Consider the following 27,169-nt stretch of genomic DNA (forward strand, 5'->3'; position numbering starts at 1 on the left):
TGGCTCTCTTTTGCCTCTATTTGCACTTGCTATTCCCTCTTCTACCCTGAATGCTACTCTCATTTACTCCTCACTGAACTCCTAATTTCCCTTAGGTCCAGCTTATACATTTCATCTTTCATATGGATTTGCCTGGCAGTCCTCTCAGATTGAGCTAGATGGTCCTCTGACACGCTCAGGCAGTCACTTGTGTTTGCACTCTCATCACCTTTATTCTACTATGACATTCCTTTGGAATGAAACATCTTTTTTTTTTCTGAACTACAAAGTCCATGGAACTTGCTCTTCAATTGCCCAGCCCCCACCACATGTCTTACATATGAAAGAAACATTTTTTGAAGAAATAACACTCAGGGGTGCCTGGGTGACACAGTGGGTTTAGTGTTGTGGTGCTTTGATGGGTTGTGAGATCAAGGACAAGCTCAGCATGGAGTCTGCTTGAAGATTCTCTTCCTCTGCCCCTCCGCCCACTTGTGCATGCTCTCCCTCCCTCTTGCTCCCAAAATAAATAAAACATCTTTAAGAGAAAAAAAAGAAATAACAGCCAAATTTTCCCACAACCTGGCCCCACCCTTCCATTTGCCGAACTTCCCACTGTTCTCCAACCCAATGGCTGTATCCCATGACATTATAGTCCAGTTCCTCCCTTACAGTTCTGCCTGGAATGTCTTGTCATTTCTAACTCTGCTTAAAGCCTGTGTCTCCAATAAATTTTCCTTGGCTTCATCAGCACCCATTTATTACTTGATCTTCAGAAATCTATTATATTACTACCCATACCCCCATGGATTATATCCTAAGGATATTCCATCTGATGCTGCTTGTTGAATGTGGCATTTGTCTTCTTGACCAGAACATTTGCTTTGGTAGCTTCCATGTGGCACTGGCTCTTCTCTATGGCTCCCCTTCACACACCAGTTAGTTCAAGCTGGGCTAGACCAGAGTCCATAAACACATAAAAATCCGGTATTATAATATATGTGTGAAGGGAAATAGAAGGCATGAAACACCTTGCAACAATTGTTTTTGATATTGCAAAAGAAACATCAAAATAGTTGCCATGAGCAAAAAATAAGCAAACAAAAACTTCAGGATTTTGTTGGACTTCTCTGACCTTCTTTTATGGTTTTGTATTGCTTTATACTTTTTCTTCTTCACTTTTTTATTTTACAGTATCTTTTGTTTGTTTGTTTGAGACCTTTAGGTTTCTAAATCTAGCCCAGAGACAAGTTGTCTTTGACATCGATTTCAGACTATTGTATACCGCCTGGGAAACAAGAGACCTGAATTCTAGTCCTAAAAGTGTGTCCTTAAGCAGCTGTGTGATCCACTGCAAGTCACATATTCTCTCTGTGACTCCAAAATGGCAGGTGACATCTGGCTAAATGGCTGGAGTAAAGAAGACACACCTCTCCAAGCCTTCCCTTCAACATTCTCCTCTCCCACACTTATCTTTCCATGAAGCTAGTTACTACAGTTTCATTACCACTCGGGCCAGGCATAGCCTGCATCAAGAAAGCCATATTGATTGTTTTTGACTAACATATGTTCACTTCCCTTGCCCACTGTGACCCAAAATTTGCTTCTTCAAGATATCATTAAGTATCCCACAAGGATGTCAATTATCTCTTTGTACGTAGTTCATTTGATAAGAATCTTTACTTTCCTAGTATTCCTTGGTTCCTTGCTACAGACTTCTTTTAAATTATCCCCAAATTGTCATCTCAAATTTTCATCAGATCTCTGTCTTCTAATACATCATAACCTGTACAGGGTGTAACAAAATTCTCTCCCAATAGTAAGAACCAGAACACAAGGTTCAGGAAAAATGACAAGATGGTAAAAAGGGCTTCATTTAAGTTTTGATCAGAGAGACAATATGGACAAGAAAAAGACTGACCTCTTACTTAAGGAGGAGGATGTCATATTAAAAATGACAAAAAGCTGGGGCACCTGGGTGGCTCAGTCTGTTAAGGGATGGACTCTTAGTTTTGGCTCAGGTCAAGATTTCTGGGTCCTGAGATCGAGTCCCGCATCTGACTCTGAGTGTGGAGCTTGCTTAGGTTCTGTCTCTACCTCTTCCTTTGCCTTTGCCCCATTGCTCTTGCTCAAGCAAGCAGATATGTCCAATTCTTTCTTCCTGCTTTTGTGTTAAGGATCTGGCTTGCTATTTATTATTTATTTATTTATTTATTTATTTATTTATTATTTATGATTTTATTGATTTATTCATAAGACACACACACACACACACACACACACACACACACACACAAAGGCAGAGACACGGGCAGAGGGAGAAGCAGGCTCCATACAGGGAGCCTGATGTGGGACTCGATCCTGGGACTCCAGGATCACGCTCTGGGCCAAAGGCAGGTTCCAAACTGAGGATCTTGGCTTTAAACCACTAAAGCTTGAGCAGCCACTCAATGTATCATTGGGAAGAAGGTCTGAGAGCATCCAGTACATTTAATAATGAAGTTTTCATATTGATATCTGTGAAATCTTAGGGGTGGAGGGAGTAAAGGATTGCATGTGTATTTTAAGTTGCTGCTAAGAAATCATGAACTGGAAGAGAGCTATGGGAATGAAGGAGGAAACTGGCAGAGAACAGGAACTGTGAGTGTATTCAGAGGTAGCAGCACACCAAGAAGCCAGGAAAAGTTGTGTGGAGTGACTAGGAGGATAGGAGGATACATTTTGGCACCAGCTGGTCCTGGTTTGCATCCCTGGTTCTACCACTTTCTAGTTGTGTGGCCTTAGGCAACTGTTTTACCTCTGTGTCTTGGTTTCCTGACTATAAGACAGACAATAGTTGTCTTTTGTTGCTTGATGTGAGCACTAAGTTAATTAATATTACCAAGCACATGAGCTAGCACCGACCAATGGGTGAACACTCAAGAAATGTTGGAAATATTTCTATTGACATGGTTCTTCTTCAAAATTCTTGAGCGGACAAATAAATAGGTTGCACTTCAGTGTTTAGGAAAAAAAAGTTGATTTCTAGGCAGCCACATGGTTATCTCATTACCTATTTGGTAAAATACAAGGTGACAGATGAGTGGAATTCTACAGTAAGTGTCTGCCTACATTCAGGTAGGCATGAAATGTCCCTTCTCATGGTGACTGTATAGACATAGAGAAGACACCTGAAAAACTTATTACAATGTGTATGGAGATAGAATAAATTTCCAAAGCTTATTGATTAATAAAGTGCCACCAAGCTGCAGAATCTTTATGTGTAAGACACAGGATTCTGTTCTCAGTCTTCTCCTGCTTAAAATCCTATCCCATGACCTAACTGAAACATAAAAACAAGGTGATTGGGTCTGTACCTTTCACCCAAAGGAGAAGGTTATCAGATAAAGAAAAACAGCTCAAAGATTCTGATTATCTGCAGTGTTAGGACAACACCAACATAGTTTTAGGGGTTAAATGTAAAATGCTCCTTTTGTTTTTTTTTTTTTTTTTAAAGGTCAACCGGGATAGAATCATTCATTAGAGTCGCTAGAGATTCTGAATTTAGAAACCAGGCTATATAGCTCCGAGTTAAGTTTGGGTTTCATGTGAAATGTAAAATGTTACATGTAGATTGAAAGATGTGAGAGGTATGGCTTGGCACCAATTCTTTTTTTTTTCCAATAACCCAAGTCTAATATTAGGGAATGATATCACATATCAGGGCACTAACATAAAAACTCCAGATAAAGGAAGGATATACTCCCTCTGTGTTCCCCAGAGGTGGTTAGAACACACATGCAGGCGAAGTGCAACCCAACCACTCCAGCACTTGCTATGTACAAAGTATTGTTTGGGCCACTCTGTACATACGTTGGTGGATTGGAGAATATTGAGTGCTTGATGAGACATTTTAAAACAGAGGCTAAGAAATCAGACAGAGCCCAGAGGAAGTAATCAGGATTGTAAGGAGGTAAGATGCCCCACAAGGGAAGTAAAGATGAAGAGAATATGATCTCCTTGAATTTATTTTTAAATATTATCTTGGAAAGGAGAGCGAGGATCAAGAGATGGGTGTCAAAGTGAGGTCTGACTTTTTAAAAAAATTTTAATGTATTTATTCATCACACACACACACACACACACATACACACACACACACACACACACGTAGAGACATAGGCAGGGGGAGAAGCAGGCTCCATGCAGGGAGCCCAATGTGGGACTTGATCCCAGGACTCCAGGATCACACCCTGGGCTGAAGGCAGGGGCTTAAACCCTGAGCCACCCAGGTGTCCCATGAGGATTGACTTAAAGCAGACCTTCTAGTTAAACCAGAGAGAGTTCTCTGACCGCCCAAGGGCCCGGAGCCAAGCTCGAGCATTTCTAGTAGAAGAGCCTGTGACACAGACCATGTGTGATTCAGGTTGGATGACTCCTGGGATTCCTTTCAATTCTGCATCCTGCAGCTCACTATTAAACAAATAGTAATTGAATACTACTTTTAAATGAAAAGAAATAAGATTTAGTGATTTATGACATTCCATCAAGCCATAAAAATCTATTCTCACTCTAACACTTCACCAGGTTCCCAAACCACAAATATGCTATTGAAGATAAATCACAATTTTAGATGAAAGCAAAGTAAAATAATGACCTAAAAAATGTATAATATCCAGGAAAATGTACCTTATAACCATTATTTTTTTCTTCAAGTCCACAAAAAAAGAGACTTCAGGTCTAGCTCCATCTCTCATCTGATTCCATAAATACTCTGTCCCAGGGAACTGAAATGAGGAGCTGCAGTACGATTCCTTGCCCCTGTTTCTCTTTCATCTTCACAGAGGTGGGTTAGTGAAGGAAGGTGATCTGTGCCATCAGGCGCTTCTAGAATATCAAAATCTGGCCCCCCTTAAAAGTCCTTTTTCCTCTTTAAGGGTATAATGCACAGAATTATTTTTTGACGTATGGCTTCTCTACAAACTTTCTCTTCACTCACTCTATTCTTACAGACCCAGGGTAGAGCTACAGGTTTTCAAGCCTTTCCACTGTTACCTGCCACTTCATACTCCAGCCAAAAATGTTTGCTTCCAATGTCTTTTTAAGATAAATTTGCTGCCTAAACTGTACGTGTTCCAAAAATTACTAATAATTCTTCACCGTCCTTTTTTCCCTTCAGAAGTAAATAACTTGTTGCAATCAATGAAACTCTGACTCTATTTATAAGGAAGAGGCTGCACCTCTTCCAGCAGATTTTATGATCCTCTGGCATGAAGACAGACCGACAGGATTTTCAGCAAAATTGTGTTCGCATAACTGCTGAAGTAATTAAGCTCACACTGGGACTATCTGTCCTGCTGTCAGGGACTTGGGGGAAGTCCATGGCCCAATTTAACATGAGAATTGCTGGCATTGAGTCTCGGGAATATACTAGATTGTGGGAGTCATTTTTCCTCTGGTAGGTCATTGTCACCCGTAATGAAGTCCGGCCTAATTTGTAACAAAGCAAAGCACATTGAATTCAGGCAGAAACCAGAGGCTGCCAAAAGTTCTGTATTCACAGATCAAGAGAAATCAGAGGAACCATGATAACACGGTTCATATTGGCCAGCCCTTCCAAGCAGGAGGCCTATAGGAGAGCGGCAAGAGTGTGGGCTGTGGGTTTAATTTCTGCCGATGGACTGAATCTCAGGTCTCCATGATGTCTGTGCTGTGTCCATGACATTAAGCTGCCTGCGACTCCACCTTTATGCTTACTTGAGACCTGGAACATACTAAGTTTTCATAAATCTGTGTGGAATAAACGAAGAGGCCAAGATGTTGCATGGCTGATTAAAAAGATACCAGCTTAATTCAAGTTCCTGAGCTCCACCTTTGCTGACAACTTTTTGTGGCCTTAGACAAGTCACCTTGGTGGCCGGACCCTTTTTTGTGATCAGTAAAGTGGGGCTAACACCATTAGCTCTAATGCATGGAGTTCTTTGAGCACAACATGGAGGCAGGGGTAGTGCAAGCACCTTTGATAAAGCTTTTATTCCAATAAAAGCAACAAAAGCTATTAAGACTCCCAGGCATGGCTAGATGTGGATAGCAGCCTGGGATGTCAGTCTGCTCTGCCAGGGTAGGCTGACTCTGCCCAGGGTAGGCTAACCATGTCCATGTGTGCCCTCTGCCCTATGATGAGGTGCATAAGAAGTGTTTTTTTTTTTTGCCAAAACTGTGGATGCCTCTGCATTAGAGGCATCTTCTTTTTGATACTTCACATATAACTCTTGGACAAGAATTTCCAGCAAAAATATAATAATATAAACACACCTACTGTCACTAGTGTTTCAAACCTACAAGAAGGAGCATTTCTGGAAGAATGGAGGAGACAGGGCACTTGTCGCATAACCAGTGGAAGGAGATGGGAAGAGCAGATGGCACATTGTGTGTGTGTGTCTCATCCAGCCTAGTTATGTGGTGCGGGCAGCTTCTGATTAGTTAACTTCACGGTCAAAGCAGATCGAGTGTGGACATATGCATAGAAATGCCAGGATCAAAGTAGCTCCGTGCAATTTTTATTTACTCACTCATTGATTAAACAATTGAGTCACACATTCAAGAAATATTTTTGTTACCTAGTGTATTTGCCAGGCAATGTTTTTGGAACTGGGCATGAAATATTGAAGAAAATAGCAGGTCCAATCTCAGGTTGTACTTGCCTTAGAGTAAGGCAAATAGGCAGCAAAGCAAGCCCACAAACAGAAAAATGTATTTCCTATATTCTTAAGTTCTCTGATGAAAATAAAACCAAAAAAGTGTCACTCAATTTCTTTCAAACTCAGGTTCATTATCAGTCAAATGGAGTCTCCAATATCAAATCTGTAGGATTCTTGCGAGGAAAGTACCGAGCATGGTGCTTGGCACACGGTGGGTGCTTAATTAATATTAATTCCTTTGAACATTCTTTCTTGCTCTCAATTTTACAATATGCGTGAAAACAATCTGAAATAAAATTTGAAAGATAAAACATCTTAGGAGAGTGGTGAATAGTCTGAAAGATACAATGTAAAGGACAAAGAGTGGTTGTACCTGTTTGAGTTCTATCTGCCAAGTTTTGAGTTCTGAATTTGAGAATTCAAATGTCTGCTGTTTTGGGGGAGAGAGCAATACAGGTGACTGCCTGTACATGAGTGTCAAGAAGGAGCTTAAGTGGGAGGTGCCTGGGTGGCTCAGTCAGTTAAGCATCTGACTTTTGATTTTGGCTCAGGTCATGGTCTCAGGGTTGTGGAATCGAGCCCTGTGTCAGGCTTCACTCTGGGTATGGAACCTGCCTAAGATTTTCTCTCTCCCTCTCCCTCTGCCCCTCCAATCCCATCCCTCATTCTTGTGCTCTCTTTCTCTCTCAAAAAAAGAGCTTAAGTGGAAGCTGGCAACATTTATCTCCTGTTCCCTTTATGGAAGTTTCTCTGAGTCTTCCCCAGCTATGGGTAATGAAGGCAAGGTCCTCACTTTTATCCCATGACTCCCCCAAATTGAGTCCATTGCTACACATCTAAGAATTGCTTACATCAATTGCAATAAGGATAGTGGTGCCCACCATTTACTGAGCCCTGATTTTGTGCTAGACCCTGTGTTTTACACGGATGATTTCATTAATTCTTCAAAGAGCCCTTTGAAAGATATACAATCCATCCTTTGTTATGGATGGAGAACTTGGGAGAGGATTTAAGACACTTGACCTATTAAGGAGGTAGCAAAGGCACTATGTGACACCCTCTAGGAATTACCATGATGATTTTTTTTTCAGTTTATCATCTTTCTCTAGACTGACCTGGCTCCAGACCTTGATTTTTTTTTTTTTAAGATTTTATTTTTAAGTAATCTCTAACCCATCATGGGGCTTGAATTTACAACCCTGAGATCAAGAGTCACATACTCTACTAAATGAAATAGCTAGGTGCCCCTAGATCCTGATTCTTGATCTCTGGTTTGGCTTTTGCCTTTAGCTCCTAGCATCCCTTGGCTCTGCAAAGTTTATATGTCAGCTCGGTCTAAGTATCCACTTCCCTCCTACATCCCTGGTGTGGGCAGGTTTAAGCAAGGTTAAATTCACTCTAACCTGGATGTGAACCCAATATCTATGGTGACTAGGCAAACACAGCAAGGCCAATGTATAATGTTAGGAAGTGGTGGGGACTGTGGCATGGGAAGCACACACTCCAACCTAATGGGGCAGATGCTACTTAGCTTATTTTTAGTTGCCTTATGAGAAAGCAAGTGTTGTCAGTGATGCTGAACCTTGGCTTTCCATGTGAAATTTCCTTATTTTTAAGACATAATGCAGTCCAATAAAACACATTCACACATTGATAGGCTGCCAGGTTTTGAGTTCTGAATTTGAGAATTCAAATGTCAAAACATTACCTGGGGGTTGGGGAGCTCAGGCATATAGTTCAAATGCTTGTGATGGCAGGTGTCTCGGCTTTTAGTATGATATAAAGAGGGAAAGAACTATTTATGGTCTTGTAGCTGATCAGTGGCACAGCTGGGATGCCAGGCCCATCTCTCAGCTCTCAAACCAGTGGTTCCTCTGCAGCACCTGCCAACTCTCAGTCACAGTTTAGGCCAGAGCATAAGACTAACCAGAAATAGCCTTCCACACTTCTGATTGGATTTGGAGGTTAAAGAGACAGGGTAAAAAAGGATTGGATTTAGAGGGATTACATGATTGATTCAATGTAGTATTTCCTAAGCTACTGTGTAATTGAAATCATCTTTATAATGTGTTCACTTCTTCAGAAGTACTCAACCTTTGAGGGCCATCACCATTCCTGTACAAATTAAAAAAAAATGTTTTTTTTTTTTTTTTGGTATCACTTAGAATGAAAAAAAATTAGCTATGATCTCCAATAATGCTAAAAGTCTGAATAGTGTAGAGTAAAACTTTTTCCTTCACACTAATTCCAATGCAGAGATTCCTGGTTGAGTAGAATTTCTCCAAGATCTCAGGAACATAGACTCATTCCACCTTGGGACAGTACTATCCTCACATGTGGCCAGCAATGAGGGAGATTCACACCTGGGGGGCTTTTTGTGTGAGGTCAGCCTGGGAAAGGAATACATTATTCTCCCACATTCTGCTAGCCAAAACTGGTTAAATGGCTCACACTTAGATGCAAGGAAGGTAGGAAATAAAATTTTCCTATGTTCCCAGGAATAAAAAAGAAATGGATTGGCAAGCATACAATATTATCTCTATGAAGGAACAATAAATAAATGGAAAAAAGGAGAAGCCAGCATAGTTTCACAAACATGATTTTTTTCCCATTGAAAACTTGGGATTGAATTATAAGGATCAAGTTATATTGCTGGGAACAGATTTATTACTGTAAACCATGCTCAGCAGCTGGTAAAATGCAAGAGGCAGAGGTTGAGGACATAGAAAGCTTCTGTTGGCTGCTTTCAGAAGGACATTCACAGGGATTGTTGGCCCAGACTTTGCTATGTGGTCCTATGGAGGTTGACTAATGAAAATATTCCAGAACCTGAAAGGCCCACAAATCAGAGGCACTTTCTATTTCTATCTCAGCTCCTTGTAGGGAGCAGGGTGTGGAAAAGTTGGCCATTTTCAGAGAATGAACCAATGTCTCCTTCCTGACATTCTCGATTTCTAAAGACACTGCTCTGCCATACTGTGGGCTGGGGGTGGGAGTTGTCGGGGGTTTGTTTTACAATTACAAAAATATCCCCCCACCAGTTTTTAGAGGCAAACACTGTTGTTCCTTCTCAGACTGATAAAGAAAAATTAGTTAAGAAGTAATGGAAATAAAATGCCCTTTATGCAAATATGATGACTATAACTAGAGGGAAAACATCAGACACACAGTGGTCTTTAATTAAAGAATAGAAGAACTAAGCAGACTTGTACAAGAATATCATCTTTGCAATTAATATTCAGATTAAGTCTTGAGACTCCAGACATATTCTAAATTGAATTACTTCCTACAAAATTAAAATATCTGTAATTCAGCTTATCCTCAGAAATAGTAAACTGAATTTACTCTGACCTACCTCTAGGTCAGGATATTAGGCACATGATGAACATTTCTCCTCATTTCATTGTGTCTTGGTGCTCAGGCAGAAATTCTCTCAGTAATAGTCATCATCCAAGTGCTGAGAATTCTTAAATTCAGAATCAAGCATTGGAGAGCCTTTAGGAATCTGCTAGGGTGGCTGTAACAAGTACCACAGATGGTGTTGCTTAAACAACAGAAGTTTACTTTCACAAGTCTGAAGTCCAAGGTCATGGTGTCAACAGGTTTAACTTCTTCTGAAGGCCTCTCTTTCTGGCTTATAGGTGGCTGTCTTCTCCCTGTGTCCTCACACATCTTCCCTCTAAATGTTGGTGTGTCCAAATTTCCTCTTCTCTGAAGGACACCAGTTGTATTGGAATGGAGCCCATCCTAATGACTTCGTTTTGATATAATTACTTTTTAAGACCATATTTCCAAATACAGTCGCATTCTGAGGTACTGGGGTTGGGGCTTCAACATGTGAATTTTGAGGGGACTTAATTCAATCCATAACAGAGCCCTATTTTCCAAACTGTAGACAGTATTCTATGAGTGTTCTGGGGGTGAGGAGAGAGTTAAAAGGTCAGACAGAAGCTGTGTGTATGTTATTTTCTTGAGGCTTCATTATACATGACAATGCCTAGAGAAATTCCTTGGGTCCATTAGTTCTCTGAACTGATACAATGTCTATTAGCTAAAGTGAGTTTGAATTTGGTTTATTTTTGCTTGCTACTTGAAGAAAACTGGCCTGTTTACCCACTGTATCTATAGGGAGCTCTGACCCTAACACTTTCCTGTATTGACAAAGACATCTGTTGTTCACTCTCTTCAACCAGAACTTTGAAGTGTCTTGTATCAGGGTTTCCTCTCAGGTGTCCCATCTGTCTCATCTGTCTCTCTTTCTTGAGGACTCTTTTCCACTCTTGTCCTAAGTTTCTTCCATAATATCACTTTCCGTTATGCTTGGAGCAAGCATGACATCATTATAGAAACCTTCCCCTATTCAGATCAACTGGGGATATCTTGAGAAAGGAAATTGGGGTGCTAGGGGCTTTGGGGAGGGCAGACACACAATGCAGTTATTTAACAGACATAAACTCTGCTCTCTTTCAAAATTTTGTTCCAAGTCATCAGAGATGACCCAATCATGCTGTCAGATAAAATCACACTTAATAGTAATATTTTTGGCACACAAATCACTGGAAAGTCAAATAGGCAGACACTCATGCTGCCACTTGGTTCCTTTTCACCCCTATGTACTCTCTGCAGCCTCTCAAAACCATATTGGCTCTGCCAAATTGTCTTTGATTATGTGTGGAGGTGGGACATTGGATGAAAGTTTTGTGCTCATTATTACATCTTTGCAATGAGCTTTCACCCACTCCTTTCTGACTGGTGTTTCTGTTTTCTTGTTCAGAATTTGCTACTACTCTTTGCCTGTGGTGCTCAGACTTTATTTTCTTGCATTGACTCTCATTCTCTCAAACAACTTATTTTACACCCCTTAAGTATTTTGGACCAGACTGAAGCTCTGTGGTTCCCAAGATAGTTTACCTAACATCACTTATAGTAAGAATACTATTCCCATAGCTACTGAAGATTCCTGATGACTACTACTCATTCCATTGAAAAATGTATCACAGGGTCACTCGTTTACCTATATTCATTGTCAGCCTTATTGTTGCCTTTAGACACATTATTCTGTTTTACCAATAAAGATACTGAGGATGAAAAGTTAACTTGGCCAAGGTCACACCATCAGTCCTGCACAAGTGGAAGGGCTCATGTCCAAACCCAGGCTGGTCTGTCTCTCAAGCCTATGTTTCTCTCTGCCACTTGTCCCAGCTTGTGGATGGCAGACAAGGCCAACCTACCCCATCTACCAGTGGAAAAGATTCAGGCACTGCTATGCCATCCAGCCCTTCCTGGCTCCTGTGAGGGCTTTCAAGGGCCCCCAAGAATAACCTGGTCCTACTAAGAATGCATTTCTCCAAACCTCCTGAGTTTGGCAAAATTAAACAAAAGTTAAATCATTGAAGGGCAGGCTGTTGTTTTTAAGAATCCAAATGGTGAGCTGGCTCTTGTTTTCAGCAAGCTTAAGATTAATAAAGGGCAAATTGCAAGGCATATTTTACATGCCCCATTAAACTGGTGGGATTAAGTGTGCACGAAAAGTAATTGCCTTTTGATGTGAATAAAGCACAAAAAGCCCAGACAGAGGAAGCAAGCCCCTAATTTACGGCCCAATAGGAGACTTTCTCTGCAATTATCATCTTAATGTCGAAGAGCATAATATACAGTAACGCTAAAAGGTACACAGCACAAAAGTCATTGCATCTTTTGACTCTTGTAGGAGGGCAAACTGTTGTCCCTTCTGGTCAGGCCCTGCTGCTTCTCCACAGTGTGACAGCATTCAGAGCAACAGAAGTCTGTCAGTCCTGGTAGGCTTGTTTGCTTTTTGATCTTTTCAGGAGGGGAAGCAGAGGGAATCCTGGACTGCTTTCTTGGCATCTCATTTCCAGGAAGGCATCCAGGTTCCCTTCTGAACAGATATGACTAATCATAGCCACGTATACCGATGTTTCCAATTACTTGGAAATCATAGTGGTAAGTCAGAGTCTTGTAAATGACTGAACACTTGGATTTCTCCCCCCACAGTCTTAATAACTTGAATTTGCCTGGAGAGATCCTAGGGGATTAGCGCAAAGGGATGAATAATAGCCCAAAGAAATCCTTTAAAAAGGAATAATCCCTGGAACATTTTAAAGTGCGGTAAGAACTCTATAAAAGGAAGTTCCTTGAGAAAGAGAAATCTGAAGGGTGAGATAAATTCAGTCAGCAAGATTTTACCAGAGTGTTGTTTGGGTTTCAATCATTGTTACTGGAAATTTCTGCGTCCTTCGTAAAAATATAGCTGAAGTTATTAGCCATTATGTCACTGGACATTCCTTATCCAAGGATTTGGATAATAAATTTCTGCTTAAATTTGTCCTCTCCTTTCCCCCCAGTCTCCCCAAAGCATTTTTTGACATAAAAATTAAAAGATTAAAGACACATTTACAATCCAACAGTTTCAACATACTCAGTTCTGAGGCTTAGAAAGACCCAATTCTGTCAGATGGACTCTCATTCTTTTTTTTATTCTCTTGAAATTAAACAATAATTTTCAGAACAAATAAAACAAAGTACTGCTGCATATGGGCCGGAAAAAGTATATGGGGCGTGCGGTATGATGTATACTAGTTTGGAAATAGAAACACTCTTTAACGTCTTATCTTGTACTGGCTCTAAAATCTATATACTGGCACAGCTTTAAGAAATCAACAGAGTACAAATATATTTTTTAATACTTTATTTATTTGAAAGAGAGAGAGAGAGAAAGATTTTTTCTCAAAATCAGTTACATTAAGGAGAGCTGTTTACAAATGGATAAACTGTAGGGGGTGAGTTGGCAGCTACTGAAGGTGACAACTGTGAGCTGACCTTCAACATCTGAATTTGGTTAAGCTGAGATTTTTTATACATATTCAGTCTCACTGACAAGAAGATGTGAAATATGGAATAATCTGGAAACCTATGATTCAAAACCAGACTTGTGATTAGGCTTGTTTGCCTTGATACAATCTTTGAAGAAGAAACTACAAGGCAAAGACATTGATGACATGATGCTTTAAGTCATTACATAGGGCTGTTCTGCTTCAGTGGTCAAGAAGCTCATCTTAAACCTTATAATGTCCCTCTCATAATGTGAGGTAGGTAAGGATTTGAGAGAAGAAGAACTTATCCATAGAATGTGGAGTGACTGGTCTAAGGTTGTGCAGAGGCAGTAACCAGAAACCAGCGCCCCCCCCCCCCCCCCCACTTGTCCTTTCTGGCATATCATGATAACCTCCAAGGAAAGAAATTCTGTTGAAGCTCAAGATATCAAGTAGTATAATCTTGCCTGTCAAAAAAAAAGCATATATTAGAGAGATGACTTTGAAAGAAGGAAGAAAATCTTTTGCTTTTCTGCTTTCTGGTGCTCTCCTTCATAATGTTTCGGATACAGGCAGACTGACTATCTTCCTTCCTTCACTTCGGAACATCTCTATGTTTCCTCCCCACCCTTAGTATCCACATCGTTTCCCTGCCTGGAATCTTCCAACACCGTATCTACCAGACCAGATTTCCCAGCTTCCAAAAACTAGTCCAGGTTAATCATCCTCTAGCAAGATTTCTCTGCTCTCTCCCTTCTCTGATTTCCTGTGGAGCCTATGCTTTGGATCTCACCCTTTGGAAATTGTTGTAGCTTATTTGTGATGCAATCACCATTGGAGAACTGTCCCTGCCCACAGTGCATGGTAATGGGGCAGGCCCAAGTAGTCATAGAGTGACAATCAGATTTCTTTCCTAGGAAGTTGGACTTGGAGGCTAGCATTGAGGTCAATCACGGGGAGAGGGTTCAGATGAAAACTCTTCTAGACTCAGTAGTGGCTAAGCCATACTTGGCTAAGAGCAAGATAAAGAGATTGGGGGATGAAAGAGGGAGAGGAAATATTTTGAAGAGACAATAAGATATTCTATAAGAGAGAAGAAATCTGAGAAGTGAAGTTGTTGTGAGAGAAATGGAGAAACACTCTCAATTCCTGGTTTTCCACTGCCTACTTTAGTCTCTGCAGGCTCTCGCTACCCATCCTGCCCTTAGACGAAACTTCAACATCATACAGACTGGGTTTGCATCCCAGCTCCACCCTTTCCTATCCCTGCAAATGTAGACAAGTTTCTTAGTAATTATAGAGCTCAGTTTTCTCATTTACAGAATGGGAATATTAATAGAACATGCCTCATAATTTGCTTATTTAGAGCAAATGAGAATTTAAATGAAGTGTTTAGCACAGTGCATGACTCATATTAAGCACTCAAAAATAGTAGCTACAACTATTGGTATTTTTATTATGATTTTATCCACATCTCATCTCTGAACCTCTCTTTCACTTGTAGTGTCTTGTAGACTTCTTTTTCTTTCAACCAAAGTACTTGGTTGCAAGACGCATGGACACATGGATTTGTAGTGGCCTCTAATTACTATACTTGCGTTTCTAGACAGTTTTTTTTTGTAAATGATTCAGTGGCAGATGCCGTGTTTCTAATTCCCCTGAAACCCTTGAACAGTTAAGGTGAAATTGCAGTGGATATCCTGCAATCAACCTTGAATGGATATCCTGACATCGAGTAAACAATACGGTTTACAGAGTTTTCAAAAAACACTTGGTTAAAATTGACATGTGAGAATAATTCACGGTCTCTACCCCTCACCTTATGATTGTTTTTTTTTTACCTGTAAGTGACAAATAGAATAACCATGATTTTATACATGAAATAATGTGTCTATAAAACTGGCTTTTAAAAAAAGATTGAGTAGTGGTTTGCTCAAAACAGTTGGAAAGGATAAGAAAACAATCCATTTATTTAAGTCTTACGTTGTATGTTATTTTGCTATAAGTAAATTTTCAGAAGCAGTTTTAAAAAATGATACCATCAAGAAAGCCTGACACAGAAATTGGGATGTAGTAAAGAAATAAGTAAATTACTAAGAATTTTGCTGATACCCTTGGTCCTTATTTGCTGACACTGGTGTCACATCCAATATTCATTGTTTCCGGTTCCCACTTATCCCAACAGAAAGAATGGCCTTAATCTGAGATAGAGTACCTGCTTCACCAACACTGTTGTTACTAAAAGACCTTAGTTTTAGGCCAGCCTCTCTAATTTTGGACCTAAAATCAAGACACTCCCTTCCAAAGACCCCTTTACTTAGAGCAGGATTTTTTCTCTTCAGCCTAACTAGTGTCATCTACAAGCCAGAAGCTAGGAGGGACCAATTAACTCAGCTTGGGAAGTGCCAAGTGAGACCATTCATCTCCAAAAACTGCCATCTTGACAGGCAAAATAATTCTAAGTGTATGGGCTGTCTTCCTCATCCACCTTCCCTACTACCCTCAATCCACAATTGCCTGAAAGCACATACAGTTGGGATCCTTGGTGTTAAATATAAAAAGCATAACTCACAACTATCCAAAAGGATATACTCCTGAATAGATCAGGTATGGCTGGATCCAGATATTCAAATAATGTCTCCAGGGATCTCTTTCTTAGATTAACTCTATTTCCCTCCAGGTTGGATTTATTCTTCAGCAAGCTCCCACAAGTAGTGTCAAGAGGGGCCACCAGCAAATCTAAGCCTATGATTAATCAACTTAACCCTCTAGTGAAAGACTAGAACTCTTCTTTAATAGCTCCAGAAAAAAAATCCATGAGATGACTCTCACCAGCCTGGTTTGGGATTGCATGTCCATATTTGAGCTCAAAGTCTAACCCTGACCTGCCAATCCCAGAGTGTGAGATCAATTCTCCTGAAAGCATGTGGGCTAAGGCTAGGAGAACACTGGTTCCTGAAGACAAATCAGAGTGCTGCTCACATGAGGGGGGGGCACAAAAACAAGGGTTCAATATGCCCTTTCCCACCCACTGCCCCTCCTCTTCCCTGACACTAGCTTCATCTTGACGCTTGTTATCCCTCATTTACTTCTTGGTCACTCAACTTCTTTTTCAATCTTCCTATTTTTTTTCTTCGGCTATATTTTCTCTTTTCTCCTGTCTCTCTGATTCCTTTGGTACTTGCTTCTTGGTTCTTAAATTTTTGCACCTATACCTTTCCATCATCTTTTCCTTCTTCCAAACAGTGGGAATTGAGTCCCCTTCCGACTGCAGCCATCAGCTTCTTAATATACTATATACTTAAACTTTTTTTTTCTCATTTTGTTGGTCTTTACTATTTTTGATTGGTCTTCTTTGATAAACTGGAAGCTCCATGAGTGGTGAAGAGATCATACCTTGGTCAATCACCACTGAATCACCAGAACCTTGCAGAACACCTGCCTTATAGGAGGGGACCAAATACTCTTTGTCCAATAAATATATGAGTAATCCACTGAGAAAAGTTTATATGAATTTGACATCACACATTTTGCTTTCCAAGATATTCTCCTAATGAGCCCCAGAAGAGGAAGATGAGTGATTGGGGTCAGGACCAATGAGTTCTTACAGCCATTCTAGTGAATTCATGATTTCAGAGGAAATAATAAATCAGCAAGCATCTTATGGAACTGTAAATTTCTAAGCAAATATGAGGATTGAGAAACCAAATGTGAGTTGACTGCTAAAGACTTGTTAGAAAAACACAGCTCTTCTGTATTGCCCCCATGCAAGTGCACATATATTATTCAGAGGGATTCTAAGTAAAATCAAGATATGTTTCTATTTACTAATTAACGTTTGGCAACAACTGGACATTAATGAGTTTGACCTAAAAACAGAGGCCAGGCAAAAGCAGTTCACAACATCCTGTACTTCAAGCAACACTTTCATCCAGGTATTTTCAAAGACAATTATTTCAAGTAGACTCAGTTTCTAAGTTCATTTTCATTTAATAAGACTTGAAAGTTTTCTGGTTAGTCACCCCTATAATTACAGGTATTTAGACCACAGACTCTTAAATGTTACCTCTCTAGTCCCTCTACCGGACAAAACCAAGTACATAAAACCTGTGGTTCACTTAAAAATTAACCGAGCTTCTACAATATTTTGGATAAAATAAGTCTTGGGTTATTTCTTCTGCCCACCAGAAAGCTCACTTTACTTTTCCAGGGAGCGCTAAGGGGATGCAGCGACCTTGCAGGCCATGCAGCGACCTTGCAGGCCATGCATACACATGTGTGCAAGCTAGGATCAGTTATAAATATCTCAGCAAGGGGAAAAGCTAATTAGAATAGGCTTGCTGGCTCTGCAGTACTGTATAGTCTCCTTACATTCTTCCTAGCCCACATGGTGGTCATAATCATGAAGCAACACACTGTGTAATGTCCTCATCAGTTGGTTTGGAGTAGAGCATTTAGAGACTGAGTTTTGAAAAGAAAAGAGAGAGAAAGAGAGAAAGAGAGAAAGAAATAGCCTCTTTAAATATATATATATATATATATATATATATATATATATGTTGTATGCATGTATATAATATACATATATATATGACGTGTGTGTGTGCCTTAAGACTAGAAACTTAACACTTGCTGTGATTTAGAAAGAAAGCTAGGGGTACCTGGGTACTGAGTCAGTCAAGCGTCTGGCTCTTGATTTTGACTCAGGTCATGATCTTGGAGTTGTGGGATCAGCCCGCATCAGGCTCTACACCAGGCTGTGTTCTCTGTGCTGGGCATGGAGATTCTCTTAAGATTCTCTCTCTCCTTCTCCCTCTGTCCCTCCCATGCGTACTCTCTTTCTATAAATAAATAAATAGCTAAAACACTTTGGAAAAGAAAAGAATAAACCAATTATGCACCAATTTCCAACTTTCCTGATTAGACCAAAACCAAAATTAAGTTTTAAAAAATGAAGTGAAGGAAATCCAGAAGACCTGTATTCAAGCTCCTGCTACATTGTTGACTATACCTATTTTACTGAGCCTCAATGTCCTCATCTGGGAAAATGAGGTAGGGAGAATCCCATGAGAAATATTAGGAAATATTTAGTGAGCGTAATGTCCCATCCAAATCCTAGGAGTCCCCAAAGAAGGATGGGTTCAGAAAGCAGAAGATGCACTATCTTTGAAATAGAAATTTGTCATAAAGAAGCACAGAACGTAGAGTTAAATTAAAAGGTTTTTTGTGAACAACAGAGGCATATCTATATCTGTATCCAAATATCTGTACCTTTATCCAAAATTTATAACTGGAATTCACTACTCATATAAACTAGGCAACTAACTAAATGTAACATATCATTTATAAAAGTAACAATGCTTGGCTTGTTGATTATGGCAGATCTCAAAGCTGATGATAAATCCCAGGGGGACTAAAAAAAAAAAAAAAGAAATCAGGAGTTGTATAGATAAGATCACTTATTCTGGTAGAAAAAGCATTGAGATTCAGACCCAAAACAAAAATTTGAGTTTCAATGTTGTACCACCACTTACTTCCAGTAAAATTTCAGGCCAGTAGTTTAGCCTCTAAACTTGAATTTCTTGATCTGCAGAATCTTTGCTTACTTTAGTGCAAAGAGTATTTACAGGAAAGAAGGAAGAGCTTAATATGATAAGACCAAAAGTTCCAGATGATGGCAGAGAATGAAATTCAACCTGAGAATTCAGAAGAATTTGGAAGAAACTGGAACAGAAAAACTAAACCACAGATAAATAAAAAAGATACTTGAAGAAGACATAGGAAAGTTGAAAAAAAAATTGAGTTACTGATGACACATGTCTATGATTTTAAAAGCACAGTTAATGTAAAGGGACCTACCTATTCACATACTGATAATTTTTTAAAATTCTGGATAATGGCAAATAAATGATATACATTTATTCATAGACCATGTGTTAGAACATGTATTTAACATCATGGAAAATATGAATCAGGATCCAAACCTATCATATTGGATGGAAGACACAAATTATTTAAGTACATGTTTGCAAAATGTTTTTTTAAAATTTTTTTTGCAAAATGTTTTTAATAAAAGAATTTTGCGATGCCTGAGTGGCTCAGTGGTTAAGTGTCTGCCTTCAGCTCAGGGTGTGATTCTGGAGTCCCAGGATCTTGTCCCACATCGGGCTCCCTGCATAGAGCCTGCTTTCCCTTCTGCCTGTGTGTGTCTGCCTCTCTCTCTCTTTCTCTCTCTCATGAATGGATAAATAAAATCTTTAAAAAATAATAAGAGAATTTATAAAGGTAAAAAAATGCTGTTAGCTGAAGTAAAAGTCAAAGCCATAAAAAGAAAGAAAGAAAGAGAGAAAGACCAGAACAAAGAGTATCTCCTTACATTGCTATGGAAGACAAGCATCTTGAGTCTTATGAGCACCTAAAGGCCATCTTTAAATCAGTCAGTAAGGACAAACAAACTTCACTGAATTCTCTATATTCCCAACTTATCACTATGTACTTTACATGGCTCCAAATACACCATAAAATGAAAACAAGTAGAAATCCTGTCCAAAATGAAAGAATACACAGAACTGTGAGTAATGCTAAGTGTTCTTACATGTGCTATTTCTTAATTGTCACAATAATTTTTGGGATATGGCTGAGAATGGGGGAGCGTGAGTGTATACTGTATAAACACACCAATGTCTACTTTTTGGGATTCAACACAGTGGGGTAATAGACACTAGGAGATCAAGTAGAACCCAAGTGTTAGTTTTATTGTTGGGCCAACCCATTCCTAATGAACAAGACCTCATAGTTGGATGGAGGGCATGGCTGGGAAATGAGGACAAGGTGAAAGTCTCTTCTTGTTCTTTCGCCTAATGTTGGGGGCCCATCTATAGCAAGTGCTCGGTCTGCAGAGTGGACTCTGACTTTCCCACTCAGCTCTGAGCAGAGCAGGCAGGCACACCTTGCAGACTCACATAAAAGTGCACACAACAACCCTCTTCATGCAATGGCCTTGTCCAATGTGCTTGTGGCTTGGCAGTAACAAATTCAGGTGCAGGCCCCACTTCACCTTTGCCATGTTGTCCAGGAGAAGATAACATGACTAAGCAGTAGCTTCCAATATGCTAAGTCAACACAAGGGTGAAGGATGACCCAATGCAGCTGAATTTTTCTGCTGTAGAGACAGATCCTCTCTTGGTAATGACAGGAAGTAGACAGAGAGCTAAATAAAAGATCTTTCCTAAGCATTTAGGATCAAGAAAAAAGGGGGAGAGTGACGCCTGGGTGGTTTAGGGTTGAGCATTTGCCTTCAGCTCAGGGTGTGATCCTGGGTCGGATGATTGGGTCCTACATCAAGCTTCCTGTGAGGAGCCTGCTTCTCCCTCTGTCTATGTCTCTGCCTCTCTCTCTCTCTCTGTGTGTCTCTCATGAATAAATGAATAAATAAATAAATCTGTAAAAAAAAAAAAAGAAAGAAAAAAGGGGAAAGAAGGGAGAAAAGACCAAATTTCATTTCTTTGGAGACCAAAGTAGGAATGTGACCTAAAGAAGAGATGTCTTCTTAAAGAACCCACCAAAATCAGTAGAATTACTTACACTTTCCACAGCAGGAAACAGAAGCTGAGGACAATTATGTGATTTGTCCAAAGTAACATATCTTATAAGCTATGGTGTGCACAAGAGACAATTATAAAGCAAATCAAACCTAAACCGCTTGAAATTGACTAGAAGTAAGGAGTTTGAGGGAAAAAAAATAATCTGGGGTACATTGAGTGGAAGGAAAATTTAAGCTGGCATTGAAGCCAAGATTAAAATAGAAGGTGCTATACAGTTAAGTCCAGCATGAATGAATGGGATGGATACCATGTCATTTAGAACGCTTCCAGGTAAGCAAATACCCCAAACACCTTGGAGCTATAGACATTCCAGAAAATTCAAGAGATAGAAACCTCAATGATCATAACAAATAAACAAATGGTAACTATTGACCATACAACTCAGTGAGGAGTTTAAAAAAGAACAGTAGAGATAAAGAGGCCCCGGCCATCCTCTGACACTGATCTATTTCACATTGAAGAAGTCACTGAGCATTTTTCCTTTAATTCTCTGTGTAAGACAAAAATCAAGGTTTTCTTTCCTCAGGTGGGTCTGAGCTTCTCAGAGGCTCTTTATAGGACTGGCTAATCAGACCCACTGAAATGTGGAAATGATCTTTGTATAATTGGGAGACTCAAAGACATCAGAGCAAATGAGAAACAACAGAAAAAGAAAAGAAAATGAAAGAAGTGCTCTATTAAACTTCCCTCTATTACTTTATACATTGAAATAAAGGAATCCACTTAAAAATTTAACATACAAATGATAGTACCCTTTACAATAAAAAAAGCAGTCCCCAATATTGTCATGGGAGAAAGATAATATTTCTATAATGGTCACTTATATCATTTTTAATACATACAAGTGGTACATTCATTACAGGAACATCACAGCAAAATATGCCATAATGAGAAAACACAGGCACATTACGCCCACAATCCATTTCATTATTATGATTGCTTTGCAACTATTCCATATTTAGAGGAAACATCTCTCATCCTAATGTGCAGTCCTTCTGCTTTAGGACAAGATAGTCCATGGATGGCAGCAAAACAAAAATAGTAAAACTAGCCAAAAAAAAAAAAAAAAAAGAAGAAGAAGAAGAAGAAGAAGATGTGGTTATCAAACTTTGGTTATGTGTGTAATATCAAATTCTGAAAGCAGCATCATAGCATTCCAGGGCCCTTTAGAGGCCAACAAGAGTTAGTATTCATAACTCTCGTCTCTGCATCCAGCAAACAGTCAAGTGAACACAATCACTGAGGAATTAAAATGTGACATGAAACTGAGATCACATCAGAGTCCAAAACAACATTTAAAACTTCTGCAAACTACAAAATAGGTGGTGGTTGCCAGGTCAGTGTCTCTGCTTACTCACCATTTGATCCCTGATGCTAGATCCAGGGTGGTACATAACAGCCCCTTCCAAAAGTCTTTGCCAAATGGATGTTGAGATGCTAACTTGAAACCAAAGTTCACATAGAGCTGCAGGAACAGGCGGGCAGAAGATGATACTTGGGGCTGGAAGCAGAGCTGGTGTCATGCCAGAATGAGGATCGGGTGTGGGAGGGTGGAATAGCGCTCATCAAGTAGGGCAGCAGCTATGATACTGTTAAGGCAATGGAATTTAGGTCAATAAAAGATAGAAAGGAGTGAGAAGTACCGTAAGTATTATAGATCCAGGCAGACCCCTTCTGGAATTTGTTAAACCCAGTAAAAATGGACAGTGTCCTGTTCAGCTCAATATAGAAACTTTTATTTTGTGTATTTACTATTTATAAAGTATTACTACAACTAGTATACACAAAGATAAATCTAATATGTGTCTCCCTGTCCTTGAGAAGCTATCAGTCCTGTAGGCTGGACAGGTATTTAATTATTAACCTTGCAAAGGTCAATTGACATGCAAATTGAAATGCGTTCTTGTTAGAGGGTCAGCCAAACCATGATGGAAGTTGAAAGTAAAGATTATTTTGATTTTGACCTAGGAAACATGCAGTGTCTCTAAGAGGCTTATGGCATTAGCCAGACCTTAAAAATAAGAATACATAATGTTACCTAAAGATGGTGATAGGACAATAATCACTTGAGGCTGAGGGAATAGCATAATGGTCTTTAACTTCATGCAAGTCATAGGCCCCTTTAAGAAGCTAATTAAATGCACATTTAAACTTGCATATAATTTACACGAAGGTACCAAGAAGTCCTGGGCTTAATGAAGTCCATCTTTGGATGCTTAGCTCCACGGACCCCAGATGAAGAAATCTTTGAAAGATTAAGAATTGACAACCAAATGCAAGGTTCTGAAAACACAGGTGACTGAGTATAGTGCCTCACGAAGCTAAGGGAAGTCTGGGGCCTGGTCATGGATTGTCTTGAACATCACATTAATGGTAAATGAAAAGAAAATTAAATTTAGATTTGCTAATAATAGCCTCACAAAGCTATCACCAATTAATCAGCCCTTGATGGAAAGAACTTCATGTGAACAGATATATCTCGTTGACCTAATCTCAAATCAGCATTCGGAATAGAATGAAATCAATGAGGTATGAGTATAGAAAAAGATACAAAGAGAGATTTCTTTTTTAAGTTCAAATTCAATTAATTAACATATAATGTATTAGTTTCAGAGAGAGAGTTCAATGATTCAGTGTTCATTACATCACATGCCTTCCTTAATGCCCATCACTCAGTTACCCCATCCCTGCACCCAACTCCCCTCAGCCTGTTTCCTATGATGAAGAGTCTTTTATGGTTTGTCTCCCTCTCTGATTTCATCCTATTTTATTTTTCCCTCTCTTCTCCAATGATCCTCTGTTTTTTCCCCCCAAATTCCACATATTAATGAGATTATATCAAAGAGAGATTTCTATGAAGCCATTTGCTTTTCCCCAAACCCTGCTCCAGCTAACCTGCCAAAGTTCTGGCAGATAAGTTCTTGTGGCACACAGAGTCATCAGGGAACTTCTGACAGAGGACCTGTACCTTTCTTGACACTCTGACGCTACCAGTTGTTGCCCCCTCCTGCCTTCTTACTCAGGCCTGGCTTTCAGCAAGCAGGCTGTGAAGGTTGGTGGCTAATACTGGAACCACATGCAGGTCAATTACCTGCTGCCCTTGCTTTTGTGTATTTTCCCCGACCTCAGGATTTTCTATTCACACTCAGCATCTACTGTTTCTTTAGGTCAGCTGCTCCTTTGACCACCTACCTTGCTCCATGATTTCTAGGAGAATGGTTACCCTTGAAGGATGCTACCCACATGCTCACTCATTCTTGGAATTCTTTCTTGATTGTGCTGCTAAGTCTAGCCTATGTGTTTGTTACCTGGACTCTGAAAACCCCTTAGACTATTCTTTTCCTCTTCAGTGTCTTAACGTCCCTGTTGCCAAATTCTCTCCCAGTGACTCGATCCTGCTTTTACTCACTCCTGGTGTAATGGGCAGAAACAGCAGCTCTGTAGATGTTTGTGCCAAAGCCCAACCACAGTGAGGGTGGTTAATGCCAGGCCAAGTGGACACACTTCTCATAATCAGATCCTGATGCAATGAAGCAGAACCTGGATTCCATTGAGAGTGTATCTGCAGTTACCTTAATCAGGAGGTGAGTAAATTAACAGATGCTAGAGGAAGGAGGCACTGGAGGAGTTGGGGCAGAGATTTTCATTATGGGGGTCAGAGGAACTAAAGGTTTAAATAAAACAGGTGTTTAGAAGAATTTGGAGTAATTTTAGGGGAGAAAAATAAATATGCACACTTAGAAAAAACGTAAAGTGACATCCATTTGCCTTGCCTCCTTTTTAGGCGTGTTGAAACCTGCAAAATGGCAAATTTTAGATTTTTGCAATCAATATTTTTTTTTGAGTGCTGGCTATGGGAAAGGTTTTTCTCTATGTCCTGCTTCATCACAGTGAAGATCCTTTCCTTCCTGGAGCTTTCATTCTAGTCAAATGCTCCTTTCCTGACTCTATAGTTCCTATCACATTTTAAATGAATCTAATTGGGTTTTGGAATTAGAAACCTGGACTCTCATCTTGATCTTCCATTTTTCAAGTAGGTCGATTTGGATGAGTCAGCTTCCTTACCTGTAAAATGGTCTAGTGATGATTCCTCATGGGTTGTATAAGAGGTACCTGAGTTAGTACAGGAGCTCTCTACACAATTCCTGGCATCTTTTGAGCACTCAATAAAAATTATTATTATTATTATTATTACTATTATTATTAATCTCTGCTGAGACAATTTTTAATTATATCTGTGATCCTGTTAACTTTCTTAAATGCCACAAAGGGTGTGGTATATTTGGGTCATAGAGAATAGAATAAGCTTTAGAAACAAACAAAAACCCCAAATGTTTTACCACTGCTCTACAAGGCCCTCTGTGATCTGGCTCTTTCCTTCAGCCTGCTTCAAATAATTCTTTTCGACCCACTCAATTCCAGCCACCATAACCTTGCATTTCCATTCTCTGAGTTTTGGCACTTGTGGCTAACTTTGCCTGGAACTATCTCTCTCTCCTCCTCTTTTAGTGATTTTTTTCTTTACGTAACCATCTCATCTGCAGCCCCTCATGCCTCTCGTGCCCTACCCCTTGCCCTTCTTTCTCACATTCATGTTTTACTATCTGTGTAGCACTAGCACTCCCTGAAAAATTTATCATTTATCATTCAATCTTTGTTTACCTGTTTGGTGCCACTTCACACCCTCATGTAAGCCCCATGCACACAGAGGGCTTGCCTGTGTTACTTGCCCCTGGTGTCTAGAAGGGTGCTTGTCACATAGTATGCCAAAAACGTTGTTGAACAGATACATGAATAATGGATGGATAGATAGATAGATAAATAGTTTATTGGGAGAGAAGCTGATATTCCTTTGACCCCATTCTCATCTCAACTTGCTCTGATTGTGATATTTTCTATCTGGTGCAAACATGGGAATATCCTACAGTTAAATGTTAATCATTCCTCTTTTTTTTTTTTTAATTCTGTTTACTTTCTCTTCCTTTTGCACATTGTCTTGCCATTTGTTACTTATTTCACTTGTCCATTTACTTATTTTGCAGAAAGTATGCATGCTTTCGGAGGAACCATGTGACGGCACCATGATAAAATATAAAATTAACAATACTTAACTGTGCTTTTTCCAAAGGCCACAGATACCATCAGCTTGTCACCTCAGCTCTTTAAAAAACATAAAATTTGGGGAAGGTCAGCTGTTAGCCATTTAATCACTTTTTTTTTTTTTTTTACAGTCATGGAATGTTGCCCTTAAAATGTCTTCTGAGGTTATCTAATACAGATTGCTCATTTAGCAGGTGAGCAAACTGCAGTCCAGAAAGGTCAGAGATTGCCAACAATTGCAAGTCTCTTAGTGGCAGGGACAAGTCCAGAACACTCTCCTCTTGACTCTGAGGACAGGGCTATTTGCCCTGTGCCAGAAAATGATGAAGTGATATTAATGTTGTTTTACTGCTAAGGAGATAAGATTAAGGAACAGCTGATGCCAGCTAGAGACCTAGGACAATAGTGATTGAAAATCATAATGAAATGAAAGGCTGAACCCTGATGGATATTGATAAATATTCAAACTCTTGTGGGCCATGACTACTCAACAAACATCCATTTATATAGTATCCATAATTTCCAAATGTGCTATGAAGAACTCTGTCTTTATTTCTAGCACTTAGATAACAAAGCATAATAAGAAATTTCACTTGTGTAATTTGCAATAGATTTGCTTTCATCAGCAGGTGAGGAAAAAAAAAGGCCAGATTTCTCATGAAATACCAATCAACATTTAGAAACTTAGTGCTGTTATAAGTGAAAAAAACCACTGTGCGTGTTCTGCTTCAAAGACAAGTTGATTTTTAAAAAGGGTTTTTCATGAGTAGAAAATTGCTAAAAATTAGACCATTTAATGGGTAGGAAGCCATAAAAATTAGTCCACTTTCAACCCTGGCTTTGTGTAAATTTCTATAATTATATCTTACATACATTATTTATTATTGACAGTTGAGCTGCAAGCAAAAATGGTACAGACCAAGCAAAACCTATTCTATTTGAAAATCAGAAATGGAAAGGCAGTTTATAAACC

Source organism: Vulpes vulpes, chromosome 5 (assembly GCF_048418805.1).
Source record: "Vulpes vulpes isolate BD-2025 chromosome 5, VulVul3, whole genome shotgun sequence".
Taxonomy (NCBI): Eukaryota; Metazoa; Chordata; class Mammalia; order Carnivora; family Canidae; genus Vulpes; species Vulpes vulpes.